A 19,418-nucleotide genomic window follows, 5' to 3' on the forward strand; every position below is an offset into this window, starting at 1 on the left:
CTTAAGACTAATAAGGAAATAATGTCTTAAAAACAGATAGAGATATGTTAAATACAGAAAAATTTAAGTAGAAATAAAAGCAAAATTTTCATCAGAAACAATGAAGCAAGATGACAATGATGGAACATCTTTTTAGGATGAAAAAATAAAAATAATAAACTATAAATCTGTATGCTAAAGCCAGTAAAATATCTTTCAAGACATGAAAATTAAATATATATTTATATACACAAAAATTGGAAAGGATTTATCACCAGCACACACAAAGTACAAGAAATATTAAAAATAAATCCTTCCCAGAGGAAGAAAATATTCCTAAGACATTTAGATCTACACAAATCAATAAAAAGCATCAGAAATGGTAAGGTAATGGCTAAATATGTGTGATTCATTTGTTATTTAAATATCTCTGGAAGATTATGACTTACTTCAACAAAAATTAAAATGCGGGGCCGGAGAGAGCATGGAGGTAAGGCGTTTGCCTTTCATGCAGAAGGTCATCGGTTCGAATCCCGGCGTCCCGTATGGTCCCCCGTGCCTGCCAGGAGCAATTTCTGAGCATGGAGCCAGGAGTAACCCCTGAGCACTGCCGGGTGTGACCCAAAAGCCAAAAAAAAAAAAATTAAAATGCATTTACCAGAAAAATGTCTGACACCAAGAGCAGAGGCTGGGAGAAAAGAGAAATTAAAATGATTGTCAATTTTGCATTCTAAAGGCAAAATAACAAAATTAAAAAAAGTTTATAGATGACAGAAAAAAAAAAGAGCTATACACAGTGAACCCTAATGCAATGCCAACTACATGTAACTAATAACTAATAAATCAGCAAAGGAAGTTAAATTAAAAACAATTAAAAATACATGAGTAAATCAGGCCAGGGATGTGGCCCAAGTGGACAAGAAGATATTTGCATATTTTTGGTGTGTGAGGCCTCAAATGTGATCTTTTGCATCATATGCATTTCTATCTCTCTCCCAGCCCCACTAGGTCTGGCTCTACTGTTTCCTATGCCATCTAGACTGATTACTTCCAGAGTGATCACCACAACATTTATAGAAAAAAGCATGATTAACCCAAAGCAAGGCAGAAAAGAAAATAAAATATGAAAAGAAACACTAGTGAGCAGATTGAGACTCCTAAGTATACTATTAATAATAAACAATAATAAGAATAAGAAATCATAAGACATAAGAAAAAAATAAATGAAATTAAATATAAAGAGAAACACTAGTGAGCAGATAAAGAGCCTCTAAGTATATTAATAAACACATTACATATAGTCTACGGCCATACCACCCTGAACACACCCGATCTTGTCTATTTCAGCAGCTAAGCAGGGTTGGGCCTGGTTAGTACTTGGATGGGAGACCTCCTGAGAATACTGGGTGCTGTAGGCTTTTGAAAAGAAAAAAGAAAAAAAAATCATATTACATATAAATGGTTTTAATGCTCCAATAAACAGGCAGAGACTGGCTGGCTGGATTAAAATGCAAGATCTTGGGGCCGGAGAGATAGCATGGAGGTAATACATTTGCCTTGCATGCAGAAGATCGGTGGTTCAAATCCCGGCATCCCACATGGTCCCCTGAGCCTGCCCGGAGCGATTTCTGAGTGTAGAGCCAGGAGTAACCCCTGAGCACTGCCGGGTGTGACCCAAAAACAAAAAAGCAAGATCTCACTAAATGCTGTCTATAGAAGAGCCTATTAAATAAAAGGGTAAGCTAGATAAATTATTTGCCACGCTAAGCCTCATCAAAAAAGGAAGCTATGGCTATGTTAATATCAAAGAAAGGAGATACAGGACTTGAGGAATTATCAGGAGAAAGAAGGAAGGTTTTACATTTCTAAAGTATAAAGATTTTATACTGTCTATCAGGACACAATCCTAAATGTTTATAGCTTTAAAAAAAGTATAAAGTAGAATAAGAGTTGATAAAGCAAAAACTGGTAGAATGTTAAGAAAAGTCAAATCTGGATTATGGAGAAAGATTTCAATATCCTATCAATCATTTATAGAAGAAAAATACAAAACTAATATGAATAAAGAATCCTGAAAACACCATTGACCATCTTTCCCTGATTAATTCTCAGTCTTTCTACTACCAGCCATTGAAAATTCATTTCTCTAAAAGAACCTCAGAACATTAATCAAGATATACCAAATTGTGGATGATAAAACAAATCTCAATACATTCTAGTCATGGAATATACATTCGCTGGTCACTAAGCAACAAACTATGTTAGAATGATTCACAGACATATCTTTTGAACTATTTGGAAGTAGAAGAACAAGAAGGAAGGATTAGAAAACAACTTGTTCTCACAACCATGCTCATCTTCACTCATCTCATCCCCAGGGACCAGAACTGGGTCCCAGGGCTACATCTGGCCGTAAGAACACTATAGATGTCTGTAGTTCATGGATTCTGTTTGGAGGGCAAAGAAGTGCTGGTGCTATGGGATGAGTGTGTCACTACTTAGTATGATCAAAAGCCCCCTAAGCTAGAAACCAAGTCAATTTGGTAGACCCTTCCTTAAGACTTAGTCTTGTTCTGTTCTTGTTTTGTTGTTGATGTTTCCTGTTCTTGTTTAAGGTCTTCTGTAGAAACTTATAGTTACTATATATTGTTTCTCTTTGAAAGGCTATATTGGGAGTGTAACTCACATACCATACATACATTACACACTTCAAGTTTTCCTTTCTTTCCATTCTTTCCTTTCTATTTTCAACTCCCAGCTCCACTCACTAAACTATATCTATGGTCACGCATAATATATTTCTTTTGTTTGCTTGTTTTTGATTTTTTTTTGGGGGGGGATCACATCCAGCAGCGCTCAGGGGTTACTCCTGGCTCTATGCTCAGAAATTGCTCCTGGCAGGCTCAGGGACCAAATGGGATGCCGGAATTCGAACACCATACTTCTGTAGGCAAGGCGAAAGCCCTACCGCCATGCTATCTCTCTGGCTCCATGCATAATATATTTCAGTCAATTTAAAAACAGTATATTCTTAAGATTGCACTACCATTACCACTATCAAACTTAGCTGCCTGCAACCCAAAGAATTCCCAGACTCCTAAGGAGTCACACCCCATTTTCTCACTTCACAATTGCAACCCTAAAGCAGCAATCTCCTTCCTCTAGTTTTAAAAGCTGTGTGTATGTGGGGGGGGTGGAAATGTCAGACCTCAGCTCCTCTCAGGTAGTATGTTCTCAGTAAATACTAGCTGGACTTAGCTCAATTCTCTTGTGGCCATCATACATTCTAAAGAAAAGAGCCATTCCAAAGATGTGTCTGTCTATATATTGGGCCTGGGTGGACATGATTGCTATATCTGGCTGTCCAAAATACATAGAAAATTTCACTCTCTACAAGTCAGGATTTAGATTCTGCTCTCTTCACCTCAGACATCTGCTCAGTGAACAAAGCAGCACCCGTCTTCCATATAGAAACACTCGCCTTGTGGTCCCCAAACTTTTTCACTTGTGAACTGATATTGGAAAGTGCTCATCTTCTTGCTCAACTTAGCTCTCCCACTTCTCAGCTTTAAAAGCTATAAACTGGGCCTCATGGAAAATGCTGACTTACTGCATGTGGTTCTTGCCTTCCAGAGAGCCAAACTGGGTTCAATCCCTGCTTTGCATATAATCCCCTGAGTCCCACCAGGAGTGATCCCTAAGCACAGAACCAGGCGTAAGTCCTGAGCACAGCGGGGTGTGTTCCTTCAAATGTCACTCACCCTCCTCTATATGAAGGAAAAATGGCTGCCTCATGGGCAGAAACAATACAGTGGTGAAGGCGCTAGCCTTGCATATGGCCAACCTCAAGTTTGAACCTCACTACTGTACCATCAGGAGCAACTCCAGAACACTGATCCAGGAGTAAGCCTTGAGCATCCCAAGTATGGTTCCAAAACCAAACAGGAAAAAAGAAAATGCTCTCTTAGCATTACTTGGGGTTAACCTGTTCAATAACCATTTGTTGTTGGTGTTGTTTTTAACACCAACAACCAATGATTATGTTATATTATATTAAATGTGCCACCAACTATGTTCTTCTTATCCCATCATTTTTCCCAAAGTGACAAATATATCCACAAATAACACTCAGAAGAACCCAACATCTTCCCACGCAAGCATTTTTCCTGCTCCTTAAACATTTTCCCAGCTCACTCTCATGGCTGGCAAAGAAACCTCTGTGGAATCACTAGATGTTTCTGATTTTCACTACAGCAAGGGCCGCAAGCAAACAGGAACACAGACACCGCATCTCACTGTGTGGGCTCTAGGCACATGGAAACATGAGCGCACTCAGGGTTCCGCCGTCTCCCAGAAGGTCCTCGTCGTCTTTGGATGGCTGCTTTATTTGAACAGAGCCGCGTACTGGAGCAAAATGAAAAGAAAATTCCAGTATTTATTTCATAGCTCCTGGTCTTTGCCCCAACCCACAAAGTAACCCAAAGTGACTGTCTGCACTTTTTCTCCTTTCCCACTGGTCTCCTCCTTTCTGTAGAACTTTCATGTTCTTTCCAGAAGACACGCCCCCACACCTTGGCAAGAATGGACCAAAGGAAGTGAGGTGAAGGAAGGGAAGGAACAGCCCTGAAGGCTGGTGGGGTGAAGGGCAGGAAGGTGAGAGAGACTGGAGGAGGCCCCTGGAATTGGATATGTGTGAGGCTCATGGAAAGTGGCCAGGGAAATTCACATATGCTCACCCAGTAATTGATTATTCAGCTGCATCTTCCAAAGACAAGGTTTTTTGGCTAGGGGTTAAAAGCTATTGTTTCATTTCATGGCCCTTGTTGAATATTTGCCAAGCAAATGTGGAGCAAAGACACAACGAGGTGGGGGTTTGGGGCAGAGGTAAAAAGTCCGGTAGCCAGACGGCCTATTGTTCAGGTGTTAGTAAAAACCTCCTTTGGTTACCAGCTGAGTTGACCCTGGTGGAATATTGGGGGTGATAATAAGGAAAAGGTAGAACCATTGATGAATAGATGAAGGAGAAGAAAAATGGGAAGAACACAGACATTATGGACATATGGAATTTTTGTGGCCTGAATGATTTTTTTCAATTCTTTGGTGGAAGCTATGAAAATATTGTGCAGTGTAAGCCCAGTATTTTGAGATCGTGAGTATTAATATGGATTACCACGCTAGTTTTCCAATGTCAGTTGGCTTTCACTTATTTTAATTTAAACTTGATTTTGTTTACTTGGGAGTGGGAAGTTGGATCACAACTCAAAGAGTGACTCCTGGAGGTGTTTGGGGAACCACGTGGTGCTGAGGGCCCAGATGGAGTAAGTCACAAGTCAAGCACCTTAACTACTTACTGTATTTTCTCTAGGGCCCAAGCATGTTTTGGGTGCCATCTTGTGTGAACCAGTAAGTCTGGTTTCCACCAAACGTGCCTAGAGGCTTTTCCCAAGCTGTGCAGAGAAAGCCTTTTCCAGTAAATGCCTCCTCTGGTTAACCCAGGCCCATGGGTCTCAAGAAAAATGATTGTTATGGTCTGAGAGAATGCAGATCACTTATATTGAGGAACAGCTCCAGACATAGCCACTATATCAGATAAATCTCCCTTCAGATTGGGCAAAATAGAATGGGAAGATGTTGATTAGTGAGCACCCTCTTCTCGTAGGAGACCTTCCTCTTTCCATGAGGTGGCAAGCTTCTTTCTCATTCTTAAAAGCTGTTCAGCAGAGTTAGATTAAGTAGGTACAGAAAGTTCACTGAGGAAAAAAATGCTGAGAAATCAGGGTGAAGCCGCTGATTTCAAGCATGTTCTTCAACATCATGTAGCATCCTCAGGCTCAATTTCCATGCCCAACTCTTGGGTTTTGATTCACTTATTCTGACTTCTCTATGTCTCTCAGATGGTGTCACCAAGGTGTATATAGTCCTTCTCACAGAGGTCAGTGGTCCTCAAAGGACAATGAGTTTTGGACAGAAGGATTTCTGGAAATAGTGTTTCTTTTTCTCCTATCAGTGAATAGCACTCAAAATAACTTAACTTTTACACAAGTCCCAGCTGTTAGTTGGAAGCTGAGGCCATAGAAAGAGTGTTGAAGGCTTTCTGGGAAGCTGCCTGCCACAGGGAAAACTGAGAGTACACTGAGAAAATCAACAATGTGAAGAGAAAGAACTCAGTTGTCCATGAAAGGGCATCTTCCTTTTGCCAAACAACAATAACAACAAACAAAGAGAGTAAGCAAACTTCTCTCTGACACAGTAAGTCGAACTAAAGTTGGCAATGAAACTTTGACTAAGGATACAAATATTCCAGAAATATTCTTCCATCCATTGATCCCTCCATACTACAGAGAAGATCTCTCAAGGATCTCTCCTTTGCTATTTTCAGTGCTCAGTTGTGGATGAAACCACATCCTTCCCTATGTCCTAGGGAACTTTTCTAGTTAAGCAGGAGTAAGAGGCATTTCTTGGGCAATTACACTCATTTTACAAGAATGCAGACATAAAGAGTCCAGAGAAGCACTAATAGGAAGGGGTTCGATTTCCACAGGGAGCCATTATGGAAGTTATGTTTGCACTATGGAAATGAATAAGAATTTTCTTATTGGCTAACCAGGAGAGGGAAGGGGTAAACTGAGAAAAGGGGCACAGGTATATGAGAAATTACACAGTGATATGAAAGAAGGCCTCTACCTCATGGATCTTTATTGGGAGAAATATAAAAAACAGAGGTTACCTCAGGAAACAGGCAGGGAAGTGGGCTTCCCAAGACAACTATCTGCTGACGTATCCCCAGAAATGTGCTCCATTTCTGGAATCAAACAAAATTAGACCACTAGTTGTATCTTGTTTCACTTTAGTTTGATCTTCTTAGAGGGGTTGAGGACAATCAGAAGGAAGCAAAAAGTCATGGTGGGTGGAGGTCACTCAGCAAAGGGTAATCACTTTCTCAATATCCTCATCTGTGGAAGATTCCAGGTGGGCTCAGAGCTGTCTCTAACTTAGTAAGATCTAGAGACACCATGAGATAGAGACAAAAAGAGCCAAGATGAATGTCTCTCAGGCCAAGAGACAAGCTGTGGAAAGCAAGTTTCCGGATCTAGACTGCTTGCACCATAAGTTGCAATGTTAGGGACTCCAGCCAGGAGTCCATTGGACACAGTCCATCCCTCTATCTCAAAAGCTCAGGCTCCTTCCAAGGGGGTCCAAGGATTTTCTTTAGGGAGAAATACTCTCTGTGTGGTTGGATGGTAATAGAATGGAAAGCAATGTCCCGCTCTGACAAAGTGCCACCATCCTCAGTCATGGGCAAGTGCTCGTGAGTCTCGCCATTAAAGCTGTGGCAGGAAGCCAGTCCATGAGACGGTCCAGTTCCAGAAGAGTCGCCTGTCTGTGGGAAGACAGTTCCTGCATTTTCTTTCTCATCAACTTCTATCTGCCTAGACATGCTTCAGTTTTTTTTTCCCTGGAAGATTAGCTTCAGGTCAGCCGGAGAGAAGAGTTTTTCTTAACTCAAGATTTGGCATAGACAACCTGAGTGGAATCAAATTTGAAAGATCTAAAGCATGAGGTTTGGAAGGCCCAGCCGGTGACTGAAATTTTCTTTTCCCATAAAGCCAGTGTCTAATAAAAAAAAATACTGCTTGTATTTTTTATTCGTTTACTTATCTGAGATCGCCAAAGAATGACATGGCTCCCAATTTTAAATATATACATCCATATGTGAGGGCAAACTTGGCCAGGCCACAGTGCTCAAGGACAGGGAGTCCAACATAATTCTGGATGTTTTTTTTTTAAATGGTTTAGTTAGATGAGATTAGCTACTTGAATTGTTCTATTTTTTAGCAAAACAAGTTATTCTCCATACTGTGATGAATAATAGATGAGTTTCATCCAGCCAGCTAAAGACCTAGATAGAAGAATAAATTAAACAATAGCCAAACTTTACTGGACAGGTTGGAATAATGCCACAGATTTCCTGAGTCTTTAGTCCATGGAGTCTATTCTGTAGAATTTGGTCTGAGCAGGCCAGAGCAATACAATAGTGAGAAGGGCACATTCTTTGTATAGAACTGATCAAATCTGGGATTTGTTCCTCAGGCACTTATTATGGTCTCCCAAACTTTTTTTTTTTTTTTTTTTGGTTTTTGGGCCACACCCGGTAACACTCAGGGGTTACTCCTGGCTATGTGCTCAGAAGTTGCTCCTGGCTTGGGGGACCATATGGGACACCGGGGGATGGAACCGAGGTCCGTGCAAGGCTAGCGCAGGCAAGGCAGGCACCTTACCTTTAGCGCCACCGCCCGGCCCCTAGGTCTCCCAAACTTTACCAGGGGTGATACCTGAGCACAGAGCGAGGAGTAAGCTCTGAGAACCATGGGAAAAAAAAAAAACACAGAAAAAACAGAATTTGACCTTACCAAGCAGTCAGAGAGAGACAGAGTCAAAGACAGAGACAGAAAGAAGATAGAAGAGAGTTAAAAAAAAAAAAAACAACAGGAGAAGGAGAGACAGGGAGAAAGAACAGCACAGAAGGGATATGGAGAGAAGGAGAAAATGAGAAAGAGAAAATGTGTGAGAGAGAAAGAGAGGGAGGGAAGAGAAACAAACTTGGTCCAATTTCTCTGATAAACAACTCCCACCCTCTACACATATACACACATACATATATCACTCTATAAATCTAATTTATGTTGTCAGCAAGAGGCCAGGTAATCTCTGTCTAGCCATGACTCCATAGAAGCCCTCTAGAGCCCAAGTGGCTTTTTCTGCACCTACCGTCAGATTCTACACACTTGGAAGAACCATAGGACAGCCTGACTGCTCCATCCCCATGAGAGAGAAACCAGCTCTGGGGCTTAAGCCCTTCTGACCCCAAAACCTTGCTTGACTCCTAAAGCCACAGCAAGAAATGAGCCCCAGGAAAACCAACAAAGCAGCCGACTATGTGGAGAGAGCAGGGCTCGGCAGCACAGGATTGTCTCTCACCAGCCAACACAGACTGGGGAAGACCAGCTGCTGGCCCAGTCCTGGCTGCCTGGGCAAAAGCAAGTCCAGTCCATAGCCCACTCGCCCTCTCTCTGCCTCTGCTGCTCCCTTGGCAGTGTATCTTAATGCTGTATGTGCCCTGGAGGGAGGGAAGGCATGGAGAATCCCACAAGGAAGACAAGGCTTCCCATTAGTTTCTCTCATGACTTCATCACTAACTGTTTCTCTTTGTTGAAATATTGTAGAAAATGATCCCCGACAGATTTCTGGAATACCCAAGACTGGTGAGATTTGTTTAAATAAAGGACATTCCAAGAAGAATTAACCTCATTACTGACTCTTCTTATGACTTATCATGGGTTTTTTTTTTTTTTGGGGGGGGGGGGAGCACAGCCTGTAATGTTCTGGGGTTATTCCTAGCTCTGCATTCAGGAAATATTGCCAACGGTGCTTCAAGGACAATCTGGCCTGTGGAGGCTCAAACCCAGTTCACCTTGCAGCAGAGCAAATGCCTTTCCCACTGTACTATTGCTCTGGCCCCTTAGGGTATACGTTTTTGTGAGAACAGATACTGGAAAGTAAATTCCAACTCTGTGATCTTAAAGTGGGTGGACATGATCACAGGGCAGTTTCTTAAGTTTCTCCCCAAAAACCTCACCATTGATAAAAATAAATGAGGATCAGCTGTTCAGCCTCTAGTCTTCTTCCTTTCTCTGGCATGACCTACTTCTTGTACCTCAACACATGTTGCTACCAACATGGCTTGGAAAACGCAAATCTTTGCTTAAGAGTTAATTTTGACCCTTCTCTGCTTAACATTAATTGACCCAGGGTGCCCTGGATGACTAAAAGCCTAAGAGCACTGTCCCATCCCCAAACCAGTATTTCTGCAATCTCCATTGTCCATTAGCCTCAATGTTCCCACTGACCAAAGTCTAAACCCCTCCCCCATTCTCCATCACATTAACTTGTCTTTTCAGCATCCCCCAGATTTTCCAGGGATGTATTTGTATCCCATCTATGTCTCTCCAACTCTGATTCTGTTTTGTTTTGATTTCTCCCTTTGTATAGCCTTTAAGTAGTCCCTAATGGGGTGTGTGTGTGTGATTTCATATCACGAGAATGGTGTTGCTGCAGCAATGAGGCATTAGGGTGTATCATAAATCAACCACAGTCGGGGGAAATGATGACAAGTGTGATTTATAGGCCATTTTCAGCTCTGATTTCCATAGAGCTATTCTCTGATTCACAATTATTCCTTGGAGGAGTGAAAAGTAAAAGAAAGGAGTGTGGGTGGTAGTTACTCTCCCCTCAATTCATGATCGTCATCATCTCCATATAGGAAAGCAGATATTTATGCTTTCCAATAGATGACTGTTAACCCTGGAAACTGAAAACCTATCATAGATGGAAGAAATGAATCAACCAAAGATCATTTTTTTTCTTGTCCTGGGTAAAACAAGACTTATTTCACATTGATCAAGAAATTGGGAAAATCAACAATAACTGATGGCACTGTGCATGCCTAAATTGTCACTTCAACTATCAACATAGAGATTAAGTATATAAAGATTGGTCATCAACTCCTGTTTATAGAGAAAACAGAAGCAAGAAATGTGAATGGTTTTACCTATTACACTTGTCATTATTTTTTTTTACCCAACTGTAAGTCTATGACCATTAGTATCATCTAAAGTGCACCCTATAATTTATCTCCCAAACTTGGATAATTTTAGTTAAGAAAAGGTATGTGTGGGTACCTTATTCCAGTCATCCAGAGGCAAATTCTGGCAGCCTGGAGCCTATGAGAACCCCCTAATATGTGATCTGCTTTGTCCTCTATTCTTAGAAAGAAAATGATTCTTGGCTTCACCATTAGGTATTTCTTCTCTTCTAGGAAAAAATAATATGTTTTTATGTAATGCATGTTATATTGATGTTTGAAATAAATGACCCAAGTGCCCATGATAAGGTTAAGTGTACAACAAAAATAAACTTGGTAGTAAATTTTAAATATTAAAATAAAAATTATCATGTTTAGATCAGTAATCTTCAACCACTGGTTCACAGCACAGTGTTCTTTTGTATATGTAGAAAGATTGGAGACAACTGGTCTACCCCCTTGATCATCACTGCTGGTCAGTGAATATGAGATGCTGGACATATCATATGATATGGTACCTGTCCACAGTAGTGTAAAGGGAAGGATACTGGTATATTTAGAAACCATCTTTTAGAGAAAATTGACATCTGTGGCTCTTTTCTCTCTCTCTCCCTTTTTCTTTCTTTCTTTCCTTTCTTCTTCTTCCCTTCCATTCTCTTTTCTGTCCTTTGTCTCCCTGGCTCTCAAACCAGGTCAAAACCACTGCAATGAGGACTGACGAATTTTTAGCTCCTTAAGTATCTGACTGCTCTATGAATGAGAAATAATATTTCTGCTATGTGGCACCCACCTTCTCTCTCTGACAAAGGCCCTCATCAAGAAGCCACCATGCCTTTATTTAGCTCTGTCTTCCTTTGCAAGGACTCCTCCTTCTGGTTACTAAACTCAAGAACCTGCTTGCATTTCTAGTATTGCCTTTTTCCATGAGAATGCTATTGCCTCTTTCCATGAGAATTCATGGTGATGTGGAAACCATCAACACATCCACTAATTCCATTGAAAAATAAATAATGGAGAAATATTCTGGCCTCAGAACTGCTATGCAGTTTTCTTTAAACAAAAAGAAAATGTTTTTTTAAATGGAAAAAAATGTTTCCAGTCAATAAGAAATTTTTAATGAGACCTCTACTATGTATGCATTCCGGTCCCCAAATGCCAAATGGCCAATGAACAGCTGTCCTTGGATTTTATCTGAAGTCCACAAAAGAGTTAATCCACATTTGTGCAAAACAGTGATGCCATGAAAGCCAGAATTTTTAGAAGCCAGAAACTAAACTCTATAAAACTGGAACCATTTGGATTCTTCTTATCAGGACTAAAAAGCAGGATATATAGGCATTCATACTAAATGCCACTGTTTCAATAAAATACACCTAGGTCACTTGAAATAATGACACATAGAGATGTTAAAGAGATGGGAGGAAAGGGGACATACATACATGAAAGCAGAAGGAGCAGAAGGATCAGTGGAATAAGTTGATGGATGGATGGATGGATGGATGATTGGATGGATGGATGAATATACATAGATAAACTGATAAATACATAAGCTAGATGGATGGTAGGAATGACGATTCATTAGGTAGATAAATAATTAGATAAGTATACTATAGATGAATAAATAACTGATAATCATTTCTATCTGAAGAAAAGAAAATTTTCTTTGTCCATCACTACCAGACTTATAACATTGTTTCTGGCACTACATCCCAATATTAGAATGGAGGTTTTTGTACAAAGCACTACACATTCTCTTTATGTTCTGTCACCAACCAACACAGAAATATGGACTCTCAGAAAACAGATGCTGCTCAGCTGGGTCAGATCCAATTGTGACCAGACAAGAGAAAACTCTAAACCTATTAATTATTCTCTAGCACTTTATGACTCTAGGCCAATGAAACACTGGTTTGCCCTCGTATATCCTACCAAGAGAAGTGGGGGTCCCAAGGGCAACAATGGGAAGGCAAGTTCAAGAAAATTCAGTCCATTATCCAGTGTGTTCCTTATGCCATTTTCCACTCAGGAGGCCTTGAAATTCAATGCAGGCTACTCTCTTGACCAACCCATGATGTGAAGATATATTTGTGTAGATTCAGCTGGCAAATATGGGCAGTTTTCTGGAAGCACCAAATTTATTTTCTCCGGGATTCAGACAGAGACAGAGGATATCTTGCTCATCCCCTTTCACTGGTGCAAATACTGAGGCTCACAGATCAAAAATCATCTACCCTACTGTTCAGCATGAGTCAGCAACAGGTTGAGATTCTAATACCAGTCACCCCAGTTCAAATAGGGTGCAAAGACTATATAGACTGCATTACATTGGGGAGAAAAGGCAGAAAGAAGACTATAAAAGAGAAAGGAGTGTGGAGTAACACAAATTGCTTAACACTGTGCCCCATTATTTTAGCCCCCAAACGAGAAACAAGGGGACTATGCACCTTCTATGAATAGCACTATTGGCTGTTTTGTGATTCATTGTGGTTTTTAGCCTAAGGACCCAACAGGTGTGGACAGAGGAGATAAAGTTTCCCTCTAACTGGCAGAGCCCCTGACTGTCCAGTATAAAAGACTCAGTTTCCTCTTCAGTGATACTAAATCTGTGCTACATGTAATTCATTTTGTACTGGCCTATGGGCACTGGGGCAAGAGGTGCTGGTACAGTTGTGAAGCTCCTGCTGGCTTCAGCATCAGCAGTTCCAGAGTCCTTTGTCATCCTTCCTCGGTGCTACACACCCAGAACACAAAGAGGGTGTTCAACTCAGTGCTTCAGAGTGGCAAGAACTTTCACAGTGGGCTTACTGCTCCCTCAGACATATGCAGCCCTTCCAAACCACGTGGTTTGTATGCTCAGGTCCCTGGCAGCCATTTTGCATCCCAAAAGACTCCTTCTGCCACTAGAGAATTCTTCACCACTCTTGAAACACATTTTCTCTCGGCCCTTTAAAACCATTCTTCAGACAAAGAACTTTGTGCTAGTGAGGAGAAGGGGCAGTGGCCAAGCAGGGTGAACCAGAAAATAACCCAACCCCGTTTAGTTAATGAGGAACACTTGTTCAAGCAAAGCAGCTCTCTGGGGCAAATGAAACTTTATTTTTCCCCTTAATTATCTGAAGTCTATGTTGGGGTAATCCAAACCTCCCCACAGAGAGGATGCAGTCTGCATAACCCTGTTTCTTTTCTTTTCCCAGTGGCAAGACACTCAAGGACCTGGGAGTGACCCCCAGGAGGGAAAGGAGATGCTGGGAAGCTTAGATAGCATGAATGCCTTGGCTGGGCCAAGAGATATAACTGGCCCCTCAGTGTCTGCTTTAACCAAGAGGACCAGGCTGCAGACATGGACCTGCTCTCCACCAGCATGGCTGTCTTTCCTGGTGGTGCCAGGCCTTGGGACCAATCCTGCTTTAGGGACAAGCCTTTTGACACCCTCTGGAAGCCAGAGTGACAGGTAATAAAGGAGCGATCTCATTGTGTGGTTCCTACTAGAGGAATCCAGAAGTTTCTTTACCCCTCAGAGGTGCTCCATTAATGTGGAGTGACCTCTGCTTTCCCAATACAGCATGGTTCCATGAGACATTGCAACTCCTTAGAGACATGTGCTTCCCAGGTCTGCCTTCAGATCCATACAACAAACCAGAGGATAGAAAGATGCAACCTATCCCAGTTCCAAGGCCCACAGGCAATTTAGGTTCAAGTGGGTCAGCAACCCTTGGCTTGTGTCGATTTCTTTCTAGTCTTTGCCTTCACTAATATATAGTTTTCCATTTGAGTCTTCACCTGGCATTTTCTCTGTGTGTGTCTGGACCTGTGTCACTTTAAGGGACAGAGGCACACTAAACTAGACTGGGTCCTCTAGCAGGATATCATGTTAATTTCTACTGTAATAACAGCTACAGAAATCTTGCCACATAAGTGTTCAGGCACAGTTCCAAAAGACCAAATTTTAGGGTTGGAGAGAGGAGATGACTGAATCCAGAACAGTTCCTAGTGCTCAGGTACCCAGGTTTGTGAGCCTTACTGTTATTCTGTATCTTCGTAGGGTCAAAAAGTCAATATGATCTCACTATCATGCATTTGCCCTCTCTCCTTAGTCCCCTTGCTTCCTTAAACACTAAGAGCTGTCTAGCTTAAGTCTTTGTTTGCTAGATCTGTAACACATATCTCAGGATCTTCTAATGAGAATCTCTTCAGATTCTTAGCAGAAACACCTCCTGGGTGAGGTGTGAGTGCCTCTTGATTACCCTAGGCATTCCACTGTTGTTGGGAATACTCAACCCTAGCAATTTATCATCAACAACTTGGTTGAACCACTTCACTGGAGTGTAGCCTCCATGTGGACAGCTTTTTATCTTCTTTCTTACTCTGTGTAGACCAACAAAGACTATAAATAGAGTAGAAATTTAATAAATACCTATTAAATGAACACAGGAAGGATTTTCAGGTACCTGACATTAAGGGAGGAAATCTTTACAGCTGACCCCTAGGGATGACACCACCCACAGACGCTGGGTTGAGTACCCCTTTCTGAGACTACTGAGGTCCCAGTCCATGGCTTTACCCATTGCTCCTGTATTCTCCTCCATGTATTACTTGGCCTATCTGAGGCTGCAGCATAAGGTTATGGCTTGACTATGTGTTCACATCTCAGTCACTGAACACTACATGATTCATTTCTCTAACCTGTATGGATTGCAGGGGTGAGGCATTTTTTTTTAAGTATGAGTAAGGGACAGTGTACCTTTTGTTGAGTACATGATAAAATAGAAAAAGGCCTGGGAAACACGGAGCAATGCTTTTGGCTGCTTGGAGGTATTGGGTGATCAACATCTCACTCTGTACCTGATATATGAATCAGAACCAAATGAGGGAACCCACAGATTGAGTGGTGGCCAGAGAGACCCAATGTCCTCAGCCTTCATTTTACAATGGTGCCCCCAAAGTTCCCTGTTACCTGTCCCTCCAACTCCAACAGCTGGAGTAAGGAGTAAGTGGGGGAAAATAGGATGGATTGTTTGTTCCTCATGCAATGCCTTTTTTCTTTTTATCTCCATTCAATGACTAAAAACTTGTCCTTTCAAACCAGTGGGACCAATTCTCACAGAAAACACAGTGTAAAGAGGGCTCCAGGAGAGGCAGAAAGCAGGGGCTGTGTTAGTCAATGTGAACTGCATGATGTGAGGCCACAATGAATGGGTATACACTTAGTTTCCAACAACTACAGGCAATAAATGAAGCCAAGAACCATATTCAAAGTGGAGGTTCATGCCAAGCTAACAGAATATCCATAAGTGGCATTGCTTTTACTGGAAAACTTTTTGCTTAAAGGACTTAATAGGCTTAAAGAAAATTTCATACCATACTTTCCACATGGATGAGTTTCCTTCCCAAAATGGATAGAAATGCAAGATAGGTGGGGTCCTGTCCCTGTTTTGCAGATACAGAGAATGAATCCCCAAGAGATGCTAAATTTTTCCTGGGACAACCATTTGTGAAGATGGGCAGGGACAAGATGAACGCTGTCTAAATTCTTTCCACTCCCAACACTCCCCCACCAGTGCCAACATTCCTGGGTGGGGAACTCTTGAACTCCAAATACACCAAAGTTCTAATCAACTTAGTTGATTGCAAAACAGTCTACACAATCATTTTTACAGGTCATGCTTAGTAGGTGACAGACTTTTGAGTAGAACTCCCTATCATCCAAACCACAGCAATGAGGGAGCTGGAGCAATAGTACAGTGGGTAAAGCATTTGCCTTGTGCATGATTAACCCAGGTTCAAGCCCTTGGTCTCCATAGGGTCCCTTGAGCCTCATCAGGAATGATCCTTGAACACAGAACCAGTCATCAGCCCTGAGCCTCTTGAGGTGTGGCCAAAAAACAAACAAACCAAACCAAAACCAAAACCACAGTAATGAGAGATAATTTATCTTTGGGATAAAAGAAGGAGAGTTTTGATGTGTGAAGTTAAGCCAGGGCTTCTCAACCTCGGCAATGTAGACACTTAGGCAGGGGTGATAGTTTGTGATGGGAACACAAAATATCTGGAAACTCTCTGGCTTGGAATCAAGCACAAACAGCACTCCAAACTCATGTGTGATCTTGAAAAATATCTACTGCTATTGCCTAGGGCTCCTTTGGAAAAGGAGAAGAAAACTCTCTCTTACATGAAACAGTGATGTAGACAAAGGTGAACTCAAATTCTTCATTGACAGCTACTGGGGTCTGAGAAAGGTGAATCACTCTACCACTCTCTTTGAGTCTCTGTTTTATTGGGTAGAAGTGGAGATACTCAATTGTCACTGGCAAGATGGCTATGAGGATAGAGCTCATAAATACAGGGCATACGATATGAGGACCCTCCATGGAGGCTTGGTTAGGACTATTCACTTGCTTGTGTGGGAATTCTGACTCAATATCATATGGATCTGGAGCATTCTCTGTGCCTATGAAAGGCAGAAACCAGCCTCTCCCTCCTGTGCCCAGGTGGACACCTGTTTTCATGCTATCTTCTGGAAGTGCAGGTAGTCAAAGTTGTATCAAAGTACCAAAGGTTGTGTCAGTGTGCAGTGCCAGCATGGAGTCTGCCAGACACATGCTCAGAACAGTCCAGTCTAATTTTTTTAAGGCATCATCACTACTGCTCCATAATGGGGTGTCTAAAGGATCTACAACTTATCCCAACATCTAATAGGGCATGTGGCTCCTCATTTTGAAAAGAGAAACACAAGTTGAAAAGAGATTTTTGGAGCAATGGAAAGAGTACCAAGCCCAAAAGTCAGGAAAGTTCATGAAACTCATGTATGTGAACATGCACACATGTGTATAGGCACACAATCTTATGTGCACACACGAAGGTGCACAAACCAACTTTCATACACTGAAGTCATATTACTCTGCGATATTTTCAAGGCATGACATATCACCAAAAAAGTCCTAACATTGAAGTACCCTTGAAAATCTCTCTCTCACAGCAAGAGAAAGTGGGGGAGTCAGGAGGAGAAGAAATCATTGTGCAACACATCTTGGAGTAGTAAGAGGAATATAGAGGGCTGGGAATTGAGGTGACTTAGGGACCAGCGTGCTGGAATGAGCATGAAGAAGGGCAGGAGGAAAAGTCTCGTGGCACTACAAGATTCTTCTAGGCGCCACTGGGAGATGATTGAGTTAAGGACATATGATAAGCAGGGGTTCAGGATGAAGTTGGGATGTGCATGGCATAGCTGTCTCCCTCCAGGAGAACTCATTTCGGAGCTTAGGAGAAGCCACCCCAGCAAGGAGCAAGGCTGACTTTGTTGCAGTTTGTGATGCCCTGGGATGTCTGATTCTTTGTTCTCAGGGAGACAAAAAGTAGAGTGCATACTTGAATGTTTTGCAAACTGACCTGAACTCAAAAGGCAGTCCAGAACATCTTGGGTTTGTATGTTCATTTGTACTTCAGTTTTTAAAAAATTATTTTAGGAAATATGAGAAAGGAGAGAGCATTCACTAAATCATAGGAAGAGAAACGATCCCCACCCACTAGCTGGGATGTAAGCTGCTCCAAAGTGGAATGCCAGGAAAAGTGCTTTGTAATTGAACCAGCTTCCACCTGCCCCAAGGCCCCAAGGCCACTGGTTCGCTGACCCAGTCTCTGTACTTGAATTGGCAAAAGAAAATGGGAAACTCAGTGGCATTTCCTTGAGGTCATCTTCGAAATTAAGTCCTATTGGGGGGAACGCAAGGACATTTGGGAGAAGAAACAGTAGAAGATTAGAGCTTCCACTCACCACTGATGACCAAACCACACAGTGCAGTGGGTGTGACCTTAACTAATGTAAGTGCATAGGTTGATCCAGTGAAAAAGCAGACACTGTTGGTTGAGATAAATGAGTCCCCTGTGACTCTGTAGAACAGAAAGTTTTTGGCTCTCCAGTCTCTCCACACACCCTCATGAGGAAACACACAAGAAATTTACTGCTAGAATTAAGGGGTTCCTAGTCTTCTGGAAATACACAGACCTCCCTCTAAAAAAAAGTGTTGCTAATGAAATTAATTTTGCACAGACACTGCTCTTGGATGAGAGTAAGATTCCTGCCTCTAAAGTCTTCTATGTAGGATTTGTTTTGTAGGGGGACACTCCCTTTTGGAGAAAGTTGCTCAAGTGGTTCATGAGTGATGTCAACCCCACCAGGATTTCCACTCTTTGCCCAGGAGTCCCAATGAGAAAGTCTGCAGAAGTTTCTAGGGTGAGGCTGCACCTATGTCTCCTTCCCACACATGGTTCTTTCCTCTGCACACTGGAAGCACCGAGCCTGCTCCCACCCGCACAATGGAGCCTCCAGAAGTGCTGATAAATCTGCCCTGGAGAGAAATCTATTGTTCTGTGGTGATGTGTATATGAACAGAAAAGCAAGATCTCTCTGCAGACAGATCAAGAGACATAGTGTTGTTGGAGAATTGGAAAGAAATTTATTGTCACAGTTTTTCTCAACCACACTTTGAAAATAAACAGATATTCTTGAGATTATTTGATTTGATTTTGAACAAAACAAAACCTGGGAGGTATTATCTATACATGGCATAAAAGGCTGTGGTCAAGTGCAAAGCCCTCTCACAAAATACTGGGAGGGGAGATAGAAGCTATTCTGTCCCCCCACTCCTTAATTTACTGACTGTGATTATTCTCTTAAGAAGAGCCAAAGGAGCGGAGGCAAATACAGATTACTATTTGTTAGGAGTGGTGATAAGAAGCTGGTAACCACACATGTGCTCTTTCATTCCTCCTGGGAATTCATATGAAGGATGAAACAATG

The 19,418-nt window shown here is 41.8% G+C and overlaps 1 pseudogene; it reads left to right on the top strand.

Moving 5' to 3' along the window:
- Window positions 1-1,279: 1,279 nt before the first annotated feature.
- LOC126029002 (uncharacterized) lies at window positions 1,280-1,397 on the top strand (annotated as a pseudogene).
- Window positions 1,398-19,418: the final 18,021 nt, after the last annotated feature.

The sequence above is a fragment of the Suncus etruscus genome, chromosome 14, assembly GCF_024139225.1.
Source record: "Suncus etruscus isolate mSunEtr1 chromosome 14, mSunEtr1.pri.cur, whole genome shotgun sequence".
In the NCBI taxonomy this organism is placed as follows: domain Eukaryota; kingdom Metazoa; phylum Chordata; class Mammalia; order Eulipotyphla; family Soricidae; genus Suncus; species Suncus etruscus.